Consider the following 12694-nt stretch of genomic DNA (forward strand, 5'->3'; position numbering starts at 1 on the left):
GGCCGTGTAGAGTGGCTTTGCCAGCAAACTGAATTTTGGGATCTACAGCTAGAAGTATCCCACAAGGTGCCAGAAGAAGAGGAGGTCCTTTTTTTTTTTTTCGGTTGGGGAAGGGACATGTCCCAAAGTAGCTTCTTTCTTTGGGTTGGGATGGCCCAAGAATTAGGGGTTACAACAAGTCCAAGGTAAGTGACCTGGGTTTGGGCTACCTGAGCATTTGTGGGGGAGACCTGCTATCCTTGACTATGGAGGAAGTTTAAACACTGAGTGGTGTGTGGGATGGACAGGTTAAGGGAGGAGCTACAGAGAAGGAGGTTATTGATGTGTTGGAGCATAGAGGTTAGTGACTTCCTGAAGAGTTTTAGAAGGTATTTGAAATCTTAAAAAGTCAAATGAAATAGAAATTTGGTATAAAAACCACAATGATTTAAAAGTCATGCCTGTTACAGTTTGAGGAAGCAAACAATTAGAGTCTCCAGAGGGAATGGTGTTTGGTAACACATGGGTGTGATTGCCACCTTGCAGAAGAGGTTATCATAGAGATCTTGGGAATGTACTCATAATAAAATTCATGAGTGATGGATGCACAAGTCAGATGTCATTTTATTAATTTTCATTAAAAATATAATTGTTTTAAGGACAAGAAAATTTAAGCTTGTATGACACATGCATATTCTCAATCTGGGACGTCTATAGTTTGTATCTAAAAGCTAAATAACTAAAAAGTGACTTAGAGAGTATAGTCAGCAAAATGAATGTTATTTAGATAATCTTAATGGCCAGTGTCATAAAGCTATGATAATCTCATGAATGCATCTTTCTGATATAGGAGTGGTCCTCCATTCTGACCTGATATTTATATTTATAGGTAGGAGGCCAGTTTTTCCAGCATGGTGCTGGAAACACAGTACTCATTGCTGTAAACTTTCAAACAGCAGAACACCCTATTTCTGATTGATGTATTCTTTTTTCATTCATTGGTTCAATAAATATTTAATGAATATGTATTTTCAGCACTACGCTAATGCTGTGCATAAAAGAGGGAGTAAGAGAGGCACAGCTCCTGCCCTCACATAGATTAACATCTAGTGATGACAGATATACAATTAAACAAGCTGTAATCACAATTGGTATGGTAGAGGAAGTACAGGGCAGCATAAAAGTGAATAAGAGGGCCACCTAACCCAGAAAAAGGGATCAGGGAAATCTTCCAGCAGGAAGTGATGTTTTACTGGGGACTTGAAAGTTGAGTACAAATTAGCAAGGTAAGGGAGAGATTGTCTCAGGCAGGGGACCAAGATGAGCAAAGATAAAAAAAAATGAACAAATAGAAAAACCTCATATACTTTTTTTTGACAAGTGTGCAGAGATATATTTTTTAAAAAAGATAACATACATTGTTGATGAGTGTATGGATAACCCCCTTTTCAATTTTTATTGTTATTTTACTCTAAATTCCAGGATATGCAAAATGTGCAGGTTTGTTACATAGGTATATATGTGCCATGGTGGTTTGCTGCACCTATCATCTCAGTTTTAAGCCCTGTAAATACATACACCTCTAGCTAGACTAATAAAGAAGAAAAGAGAGAAGACACAAATACCACAATAAAAAATGTACAGGGGATATCACCACAGACCCCACAGAAATACAAATTACCACCAGAGAATACTATAAACACCTCTCCACAATTAAACTAGAAAATCTGGAAGAAATGAATAAATTCCTGAGCACATACAGACTCCCAAGACTAAACTAGGAAGAAGTTGAATCCCTGAATAGGTTGATAACAAGTTCTAAAATTGGGACAGTAATTAATAGCCTATCAAACAAAAGAAACCCAGGACCAGATGGATTTACAGACGAATTCTACCAGAAGTACAAAGAGGAGCTGGTACCCCTTCCTTCTGAAACTACTCCAAACAGTTGAAAAGAAAGGACTGCTCCCTAACTCATTTTATGAGGCCAGCATCACCCTGATACCAAAACCTGGCAGAGATACAATAAGAAAAGAAAACTTCAGGCCAATATTCCTGATGAACACTGATGCAAAAAATAAATAAAATACTAGCAAACTGAATCCAGCAGCACATCAAAAAGTTTATCCACCATGATCAAATTGGCTTCATCCCTGGGATGCAAGGTTGGTTCAACATATGCAAATCAATAAATGTAATCCATTACATAAACAAAACTAGTGACAAAAAAACCACGATTATTTCAATAGATGCAGAAAAGGCCTTCAATAAAATTCAACATCTCTTCATGTTAAACACTCTCAATAAACTAGGTATTGATGGATCATATCTCAAAATAATAAGAGCTATTCATGACACACACATAGCCAATATCATACTGAATGGGGAAAAGCTGAGCATTCCCCTTAAAAATCAGCACAAGACAAGAATGCCCTCTCTTACCACTCCTAGTCAACATATTATTGGAAGTTCTGGCCAGGGCAATCAGGCAAGAGAAAGAAATAAAGTGTATTCAAATGGGAAAAGAGGAAGTCAAATTGTCTGTTTGCAGATGACGTTATTGTATATTTAGAAAACCCCATTGTCTCAGCCCCAAAACTCCTTAAGCTGATAAGCAAATTCAGCAAAATCTCAGAATATAAAATCAATGTGCAAAAGTCACAAGCATTCCTTTATACCAACAGTAGACAAGCAGAGAGCCAAATCATGAATGAATGCCCATTCACAATTGCTACACAAAGAATAAAATACCTAGGAATACAGCTAACAAGGGACTTGAAAAACCTCTTCAGGAGAGCTACCACTACTGCTCAAGGAAATCAGAGAGGACACAAACAAATGCAAAAACATTCCATTCTCATGGATAGGAAGAAACAATATTATGAAAATGGTCATACTGCCCAAAGTAATTTCTAGATTCAATGCTATTTCCATCAAACTACCATTGACATTCTTCACAAAATTAGAAAAAACTACTTTAAATTTCATATGGAACCAAAAAGAAGCCTGTATAGCCAAGACAATCCTCAGCAAAAAGAACAAAACTGGAGGCATCACACTACCTGGCCTTAAACTATATCACAAGGCTACAGTAAGCAAAACAGCATGGTATTGTTACCAAAACAGATATATAGACCAATGGAACAGACAGAGACCTTAGAAATAACACAACACATCTACAACCACCTGATCTTTGACAAACCTGACAAAAACAAGCAATGGGGAAAGGATTCCTAATTTAATAAATGGTGCTAGGAAAACAGACTAGCCATATGCAGAAAACTGAAACTAGGTAACCCCTTTTGTCCACTGCTGATAGGAATGTAAATTGTTATACATATTTTAAAGGTTATTTCAGAAGTTTAAAGGTATAAACTCTGTAAACTTAACACTGTAATTTTAGATATTTGTTCTGAAGAAATAATTGTGGATGTATAAAATTATATAAAATATATGAGATCTTGACTTTATAAAGATAAAAATTGGAAACTGGAAAATGAGTTCAATAAATTCTTATATTTAATGAAAAACATATTATGTAGCTAATAAAAGTATTATTATCAAAACACTTAATGACCTAGATCTTGGGGATAGCAAACTATAGCCAAACTATGGCAAAATGGCCTGCAATCTGCTTTGTTTTTTAATTTTTTATTTTGAAGCAACTATAGATTCACAGGAAGTTGCAAAGAGTACAGAAAGGTACCATGTACCCCTCCCCTAGTTTCCTCTACTGGTTAAATCTTACTACAGTGCAATATCAAATCATAAAATTGACATTAGTACAATGTGTGTGTAGATTCTTGTAATCACAAGTGCAATCAAGATACTAACTCTTCCATCACCACACAAATCTCCCTTGTGCTATCCTTTTATAGTCATACCCACCTCTTCTTTTTTCCTTGGTTAGTCTAGCTAGCAGTTTATCAATTTTTAAAATCTATTCAAAGAACCAAGTTTTCACTTCATTGGTCCCTTATATAATTTTTTAGTCTCTATTTTGTTTAGTTCTGTTCTGATCTTTATTATTTCTTCTACTAATTTTGGGTTTGATTTGTTCTGGCTTTTCTAATTCCTTGAGGTGCAACTTTGGATGGTTTATTTGTAATCTTGCTACTTTTTTGATATAGGCATTTGGTACTATAAACTTTATTTTTCTTTTCTTTCTTTCTTTTTTTTTTGAGATGGTGTCTCACTCTGTCACCCAGGCTGGAGTGCAGTGGCACGATCTCAGCTCACTGCATCCTCTGCCTTTTGGGTTCGAGCAATTCTCCTGCCTCAGCCTCTTGAGTAGCTGGGACTACAGGCATGTGCCACCATGCCCAGCTAATTTTTATGTTACCCTGCTATCAAAACACACAAGTATTATCCTGCTTTATCCTGCTATCAAAACAGATAAGGATGCCACATCAAAAAGACAACTATAGGCCAATATCTCTGATGAACATAGATGTATAAATCTTCAACAAAATATTATCAAACAGAATCCAACAGCACATCAAAAACAAAACAAAACAACAAGAAAACCCACAACATGTTCAAGTGGGATTTATCCCAGGAATGTAACAATGGTTTAACAAGTCAATAAATGTGATCCATCACATTAACAGAATGAAGGACCAAAACCATTTGATCATCTCAATAAATTCAGAGAAAGCATTTGATAAAATTCAATATCCCTTCTTAATAAAAATTCTCAACAAATTAGGAATAGAAGGAATATACCATACAATGTAATAAAAGCTATATATGATAAACCCACAACTAACATCATACTAAATAAGGAAAAGTTGAAAGCCTTTTCTATAAGAATTGGAACAAAACACAGATGTACACTTTGACCACTCCTATTCAACATAGTACTGGAAGTCTTAGCCAGAGCATCAGGCAAGAGTAAGAAATAAAAGGCATCCAAGTTGGAAAAGAGAGAATAAAATTGTTCCTATTTGCAGATGATATAATCTTATATCTTGAAAAATCTAAAGACTCTACCAAACACTGTTAGAAATGATAAATGAATTTGGTAAAGTTTCAGTATACAAAATTAACATACAAAAATTAGTAGCATTTCTATATGCCAACAGAAAAAAATCTGAAAAGAAACCAAGAAAGCAATCCCACTTACAATGCTAATGAAATAAAATAAAATGACACAGCTAGGAGTAAGTTTTCCTAAAGAAGTGAAAAATCTCTACAATGAAAACTGTAAAACACTGATTAAAAAAATTGAAGAGGATATGCCAAAGAGGAAAGATTGCCATGTTCATGGATAGGAAGAAGTAATATTGTTAACATTTTCATACTAACCAAAGGAATCAACAGAATCAATGTAATCCCTATCAAAATATCAATGACATACTTCACTGAAATAGAAAAAAACCCCTAAAATTTGTATGAACAACAAAAGACCCCCAGTAGCCAAAGCAATCCTGAGCATAGCAAAGCTGGTGGCATAACATTACCTGACTTCAAACTATAATACAAAAACTGTAGAAACTAAAACAGCATTATACTGGCATAAAAATGAACACACAGACCAATGGAACAGAAGAGAAAACCCCAAAACAAAGCCATGCATGTGTGGCCAACTCATTTTTCACAAAGGTGCCAAGAGCGTACATTTGGGGAAGGACATCATCTTCAATAAATGATGCTGGGAAAATTTAATATTTATAGAAGAAGACTATAACTGGACCCCTATTTCTCATCAGTGACAAAAATAAACTCAAGATGGATTAAAAATTTAAATATAAGACTTTATAATGTATAAAACGACTAGATAAAAGCATAGAGAAAACACTTCAGGACATTGGTCTAGGCAGATATGTTATAGCTAAGACCTCAAAAGCGCAGGCAACAAAAACAGATATAGACAATTGGGAGTTATTCAACTAAGAAGTCTCTTCACAGCAAAGGAAACAATCAACAGAGTGAAGAGACAGACTGTTGAATGGGAGAAAATATTTGCAAACTAATCATTTGACAAGGACTATTATCCAGACTACAGAAGGAATTCAAATACCTGAATAGTAAAAAAATAAAATAAAATAAAGAAAAGAAACAAATAATCCCATTAAAAAGCTAGCAAAGGACATGAATAGACATTTCTCAAAGGAACACATTCAAATGGCCAATGCTATGTGAAATAATGCTCAAAATAATTAATCTTCCGGAAAAAGCAAATCAAAACTGCCATGAGATCTCATCTTACCCCAGTTAGAGTGACTATTATTAAAAAGACAAAAAATAACAGATGCTGGTGAGGATGCAGAGAAAAGGGAACATATACACTCTTGCTGATAATGTACTAGTACAGCCAGCCTGGAAAAGAGTATGACAATTTCTCAAAAAACTCAAAATAGAACTACCATACAATCCAGCAATCCCACTACTGGATGTTTATCCAAAGAAAAAAAAAATCCATGTATGAAAGGAATACCTACACTCCCATGTTGCAGCACTATTTACAAAGCAAAGGTATGGAATCAACCTAACTGCACAACAATGGATGAATAGATAAAGAAAATGTGGCACATATACACAACAGAACACTATTTGGCCATAAAAAAGAATGAAATGATGTCATTTGCAGCAACTTGGATGGAAGTAGAGGTTATTATATTAAGTGAAATAGGCCCCGCAGAAAGACAAATATCTTATGTTCTCACTCATATATAGAAGGTTAAAAAAGTTGATCTCATGGAGATAGAGAGTAGAATGATGGCTACCAGAGGCAGAGAAGAGTGTGTTGGGTGATGAGGGTAGGAAGATAAAGAGAAGTTGGTTAATGGGTGGAAACACACAGTTAGATAGAAGGAATAAAATATAATGTTCAGGCTGGGCGCGGTGGCTCACGCCTGTAATCCCAGGATCATGAGGTCGGGAGATTGAGACCATCCTGGCTAACACAGTGAAACCCCGTCTCTACTAAAAATACAAAAAATTAGCTGGTCGTGGTGGCGGGCGCCTGTAGTCCCAGCTCTACTTGGGAGGCTGGAGGCAGGAGAAGGTGTGAACCTGGGGAGGCGGAGCTTGCAGTGAGCCGAGATCGCCGCACTGCACTCCAAGCCCTGGGCGACAGAGCAAGACTCTGTCTCAAAAAAAAAAAAAAAAAAAAATATATATATATATATATATATAAAATGTTCAATAGCAGAGTAGATGAATGTAGTTAAATGCCAATGTACTGAATATTTCAAATCACTAGAAGAAAGAACTCAAATATTTTCAACCAATGAAAATGACACACCTTGAGTGATGGACATCCTCAAATACCCTGACTTGGAACATTATGCAGTCCATACATAATAAAAAACTCACACATACCTTATAATTATGTACAAATATTTGTATCAGTAAAAAAAGACCACACAAACTTAATTACTATAGCTTTAAATATATCTTAACATTAGATACATTGATTCTTTCCTCTTTAGTTTTATCTATAAAATTGTTTTAGCTCTTCTAGTTCCTTTGCATTTCCATATCAATTTTAGGATAATCTTATCTGTATCTGCAAAAAATATTTTGCTGGGAATTAATATGAGTTATGTTAAGCCTATACATAAATTTGAGGAGAATTAGTATCTTTATTATGTTGAGACTTTCAATCCATGAACACAATATGTCTGCTACCTGTTTTTTTAAATAAATAAAGAGCTATTGGAACACAGCCATGTCTAATTATTTATATATTGTTTATATTGTATATATTTATGGTTGTTTTCCCATTATAATATCAGAGTTAAGTCGTTGTGACAAAGACTGTGTGACTTACAAAGCCTAAAATATTCACTACCGGGCCCTTTACAGAAAATTTGCCCACATCTGGATCAGATAAATATCTGTGCTATATTGTTAAGTGAAATAAAGCATATTACAAAACACTATAAATGGTATGTATCATTTTAATTTTAAACATAAGTTTTAATCACAATCATATGTATATGCATAATAAAATGACTGAAGTAATATAAAACCAAAATTTTAACTACTTTTTTTCAGGACAGCAGTATTAAGGGTGATTTTAAAATTTTTTTTGGTTTTCTGCATTTTCTATTATTCTATCCTAAGTGGCTAAAAGGAATTTAACATGTTAAGAATAGATTTTCCTTTCAAATTTCTCTCTCAACAATCTTATGAGACTCGTTCCTTTTAGGTGAAAAAAAAGACTTTCAAATTACAGAAGATACAATAATCAATTATTTCTGTTCAAGATAGTTAATTATGCCTTTACAACATGTCTTTTCAAAACATGGATGAATTATTGCAGGTTCATAATTTAAGCCTACCTAGTCAATAAATACAGATAAGAAAATGCCATAGATATAAATAATCTTTTTTATTTTTATTTTTATTTATTTATTTATTTTTTGAGATGGAGTCTCGCTATGTCGCCTAGGCTGGAGTGCAGTGGCGCCATCTCGGCTCACTACAAGCTCCGCCTCCCGGGTTCACGCCATTCTCCTGCCTCAGCCTCCCCAGTAGCTGGGACTATAGGCGCCCGCCACCACGCCCGGCTAATTTTTTGTATATTTTTTTCAGTAGAGACGGGTTTCACTGTGTTAGCCAGGATGGTCTCGATCTCCTGACCTCCTGATCCGCCCGCCTCGGCCTCCCAAAGTGCTGGGATTACAGGCGTGAGCCACCGTGCCCGGCCATATATAAATAATCTTAATCCTTGGTTTATTCTTGAAGATTTACTGATTCATACCTGAGGTTTACTTACTGGTAACTGTAGGCAAATGTAACATGCTTAAGCCTGAATACTAAGATGAGCAAATTGGTTACTGCTAAATGACCATTTCAAATGATAAGTACTGGCAAAATAAAAAGTTACATTTTTTGCTATCCTCACCCTCTATTAACTATTACTTCAGAGTGACAGGTTTTTTTCAGTTCTGTTGGTGGTTCGACATAGATATAGACAGCTCAAATAGCAAGTCACACCAGGAGTGTCACCTGCTATTTGAGAAACTGAGTGGATGGCATAAAACACAGTGATTATAGCTATGCTTTCATCTGGAAAGAACTCTGATAGGGTCATAAAAGACCAAAGGAGTGCTTGGAAGGGACATAGGTACCTGACAGGTTAATAACCCACTTCACGAAGTCAAAATGCATCTCCAGCAACTCCATTCTTTTCCTGAGGTGATTATTTCTTAAACCCTAATCTTGATTTTTAACCCTACTCTAAATCCACTCTGCAAGTGCTCCTTCACATGGTGCAATTTAATTATTTTAATAACTATTAACTATTTTAATAACTCTAGAAATTATACAGTAATAGTTCCCTCATCATAACCACTGAAGAAAGTTTGTATGGGGACAAGGTATGAAATTCTAAAAGGCTTTGATCTTGCTCAGAAACAGGCACCAATTTTCTCAAATGAAAACTTGTTTATTACATAAAGACTACAGGTGCTTGAAACAGCTTGTCATCCCTTTGCTTTTAGGTGATGCCCACACAGCACTAAGAATGGCAGAGATCTGGCAATTTTCTAATTAAATGTGATCAATATTGACAACTAAACGGCATCATTCCAGCCCAAGAGTAGATTTCTGGGCCACAATTATCCTATTTGTCTGCTTACATTGCTCACATTAACTGGGTAAACTGGCTGATCAAATCTCCACTTCTGTAATACCAGACTGAAGGAGAGAGGCTTAGGAATTCACGCAATAGTAGAGAATGAATAAAAGGTGTTCATTTGTTCATCCATTTTTTTTTTTTTTAACAAATAAAGGTTGACAACTACCCACTTCTACTCTGCTCGGTATGTGGAATTTACAATAATGAATAAGGTCTTGATTCTTCCCCACAAGAAGCTTAGAACTACGGGGAAAAAAAAAAAAAACCCAAATGTGCAATGATAAAGGTGTGATCTAAGGCTGAGATATCATAAGAAATATACAGATAAAGTACTGCAGAAATTCGTAAGATGAAGACATTACTTCCTGGAATCAGAAAGAGCTTTCTGGAGAAAGTTACCGTGGGCACAAACTTGAAGGCAGGCTGTGGGACGAGGCAAAGGCACAGAAAGCGATGCAGATTCATTAAGACTTGTTGGTAACCCAAAAAGAGTGTGCCTAAGAGAAGGGGAAATTACTGTTAGCATTTAGGATGTTCGAGGGAAACTTACAGGCAGACATACAGCCAGCCCTTAGGAAGTAATTGGAAGCAAGACTGGTATACAATCAGGAACCTGGGTATCGTCCTTCTGCTTCAGCTTCATTCTTTCTCTCTGCAGACTTGCTTTCTCTGCTTTTCCATTCACATGGTTGACTACGATTACCCCAACTAATTGAAAGGCAGCAAGGAGAATCTGCTTGCCCCACATTATGTCAATTTTATGAACTATTGCCAGGAGAGTGAAGTCACAAATAAACACTGCTTCCAGGGGAAGAAGATCCAGAGGTTCCTAGATATGGGGAGATGACTTGTATGCTGGTCAGATGTACCTTGAAAAGTGTCTACTGTGCTGTGCAAGAATGGTGGCACAGTGCAACTAGAATACAAGTTTGGAAGGGCAGCTAAGAAAAGATAATGAAAGACTTTGGGGAGAATCATTGAGGATAGTAATGTAATCTGAACTATGCTTTGGACAAGTTAATCTGACAACATTAAGTATAATGAAATGAAATAATAGATTTCCTTTTGTCTCATTTTTTTGTATTCATTAATCTCACTGCATTATAAACACTATTATAAGCCACTTTAAATTCTTTTGGAGACAAGATACAAGATGATACAATAATTGTTATTTTTTTTAAAGAGAGTAAAGATGAGAGGTAATACAAATTCAACTTAGAATTGTGTTACTTATCACTTTTCTTTGTAAACATAGCATGAACCCAAATAACCACATTCTGAACCCTAATTTGAAAATGTGAGGATTCAACTAGAACAAACATAACAACTAGAACAAACAGGGCTCTTGTGTGCCCCTCGTCTCATTTACCCCATCCAGAAACGTTGCTAAACATTTTCAGATGTTTCCTGCTGAGCCTGGACTAAGCCACAGAATCTTTCTCCATCCTCCAGGCAGCTCATAAATATCAATTCACTGAAGGTGTTATTCAAGGTTCAAATATTTGCCGTCCCTAGACAACAATTCTAAATTGCTATGTCTACAATTCTAAATTGCTAAGGATAAAGATGAAGCCTTTAGTTCAACCTCCTTATTTTATAGATGAGAAAACTGAGGCCCAGAAAGAGTAAGTGATTGGCATGTCACACAAATAAGTAAGTTATATCCTGAGATTATATTCTTCTTTTAGTAATATTAATGGAAAAAATGTCTTCACTATTATAATCCTTCCTGTGTGATCATTGAGCAATGGTTTGAAATTGTTTTTCTTAATACATGCAATTGAACTTCCTGAATTTTAAATTTTTTAAAATTTTATACTTCTAACAAACTGATCGGACATTACTGCTTGAATTTACCTTTTCTAGTTAATAAAATTTGACTTTTAGTGGACCACTACTAACATGCTGGAATTTAGCAATTAGATGAAAGCTCATAGATATTTCCTTACTATTGTAAAATTGGAACATTGACCTATTTCTGAATAAATTTTTTTGATGGCATGTTAAAAAATTAACATTAACCTTTAGTGAACATTACCTGGTCTGCTTGGCAAAGCTGAGTACTGTATGTACTCTTCTGTCACTCATGTATTATTTTCCTCTTCTTGCCTGTAGAGAAAGATGTCCTGATTTCTCAGTTGCTAGGGGAGTGCGAAAACAGAATCCTAGAGCTTCAAAGTTCTTCAAGAGGTCACCTGATCTGCTCCTTGGAGTACAGAGAGATGAACGTTTTAATTAACCAAGGCAGAAAACTACTAAAATTATTTTGAGTGAACTCAATAGATGTAGACAGATTAGGATTTTACATCCTCCCTTGGTACAAACATTTGTTTAGTTTATAAGCCCCCTTTAGTATTCATTGCATTGTGTTGCAATTATTTGTTCAACTCTGGATTTACCCTTGGAGGCCCTTGAGGATAAGAATGTGTATCTATCATCTTTTAGAGCATCCAGTACATAGAGGGGGTTGATAAACGCCCACTGTTTAATGCATAGTGCAGGTGCTCAATTGAATTCTATTTTGCTACAAAGTATGGCGGAATCCCGTGTCTCCCTTTGTTTTGCCCCTTTGGAGGGACCTACAACTCCAGTGACCCAACACAGAAACTATGCAAAATGGCCAATCAGGAAATGTTTGTTGAATGAATTTTAAAAAAATCTTCACAGCTTTTAAAAGTCTACTCCTACACTCATTCTTGCATTATCTCTCATTTTCCCGTCTTGTACTATGATATTTAAGATATTTTTCCCCCTATAAATCTGTTTATGCCCTGTGAAACTTTAAAATATTAGCCAAACTGGAAGATATAATCATCAAAGATCCCCAGTTACATAATTGCTTCTCATGTTGGGGCCTTTTCTTACATTGCCAATTAAATTTAATAAGCAGTCTTGAACATCTCTGTGTGCAAAGTGCAGAGGATGGGGCAGATACTTGAAGTTTTTCAGCAGAGGAATAACTTGATCAATCACCTATGCCCCATCGCCCATTCAATAGATCTGATCCTTGCTGACTCCTTTCCTCCCACGTCTGGGCTTCCTCTCATACGGTTCCTCCACCTAGGCAGTGTAGCATTACGCTGGCTGTATGGTCAAACACTTGGAGCTTCAATCCTGACTGCT

At 35.7% G+C, this 12694-nt stretch overlaps 1 long non-coding RNA gene across 1 annotated transcript in view; it reads right to left on the reverse strand.

Annotated features, from left to right (window-relative positions):
- Positions 1 to 11701, reverse strand: part of LOC108527818 (uncharacterized) — an 85896-nt gene extending 74195 nt beyond the window's left edge. Inside the window, exon 1 of the long non-coding RNA XR_001884939.1 lies at positions 11610 to 11701. This is a non-coding gene — a long non-coding RNA (uncharacterized LOC108527818). The remainder of the gene's footprint in view (positions 1 to 11609) is intronic.
- Between the last annotated feature and the right edge of the window lie 993 nt (positions 11702 to 12694).

The sequence above is a fragment of the Rhinopithecus bieti genome, unplaced genomic scaffold, assembly GCF_001698545.2.
Source record: "Rhinopithecus bieti isolate Rb0 unplaced genomic scaffold, ASM169854v2 scaffold_2572, whole genome shotgun sequence".
NCBI classification, from domain to species: Eukaryota; Metazoa; Chordata; class Mammalia; order Primates; family Cercopithecidae; genus Rhinopithecus; species Rhinopithecus bieti.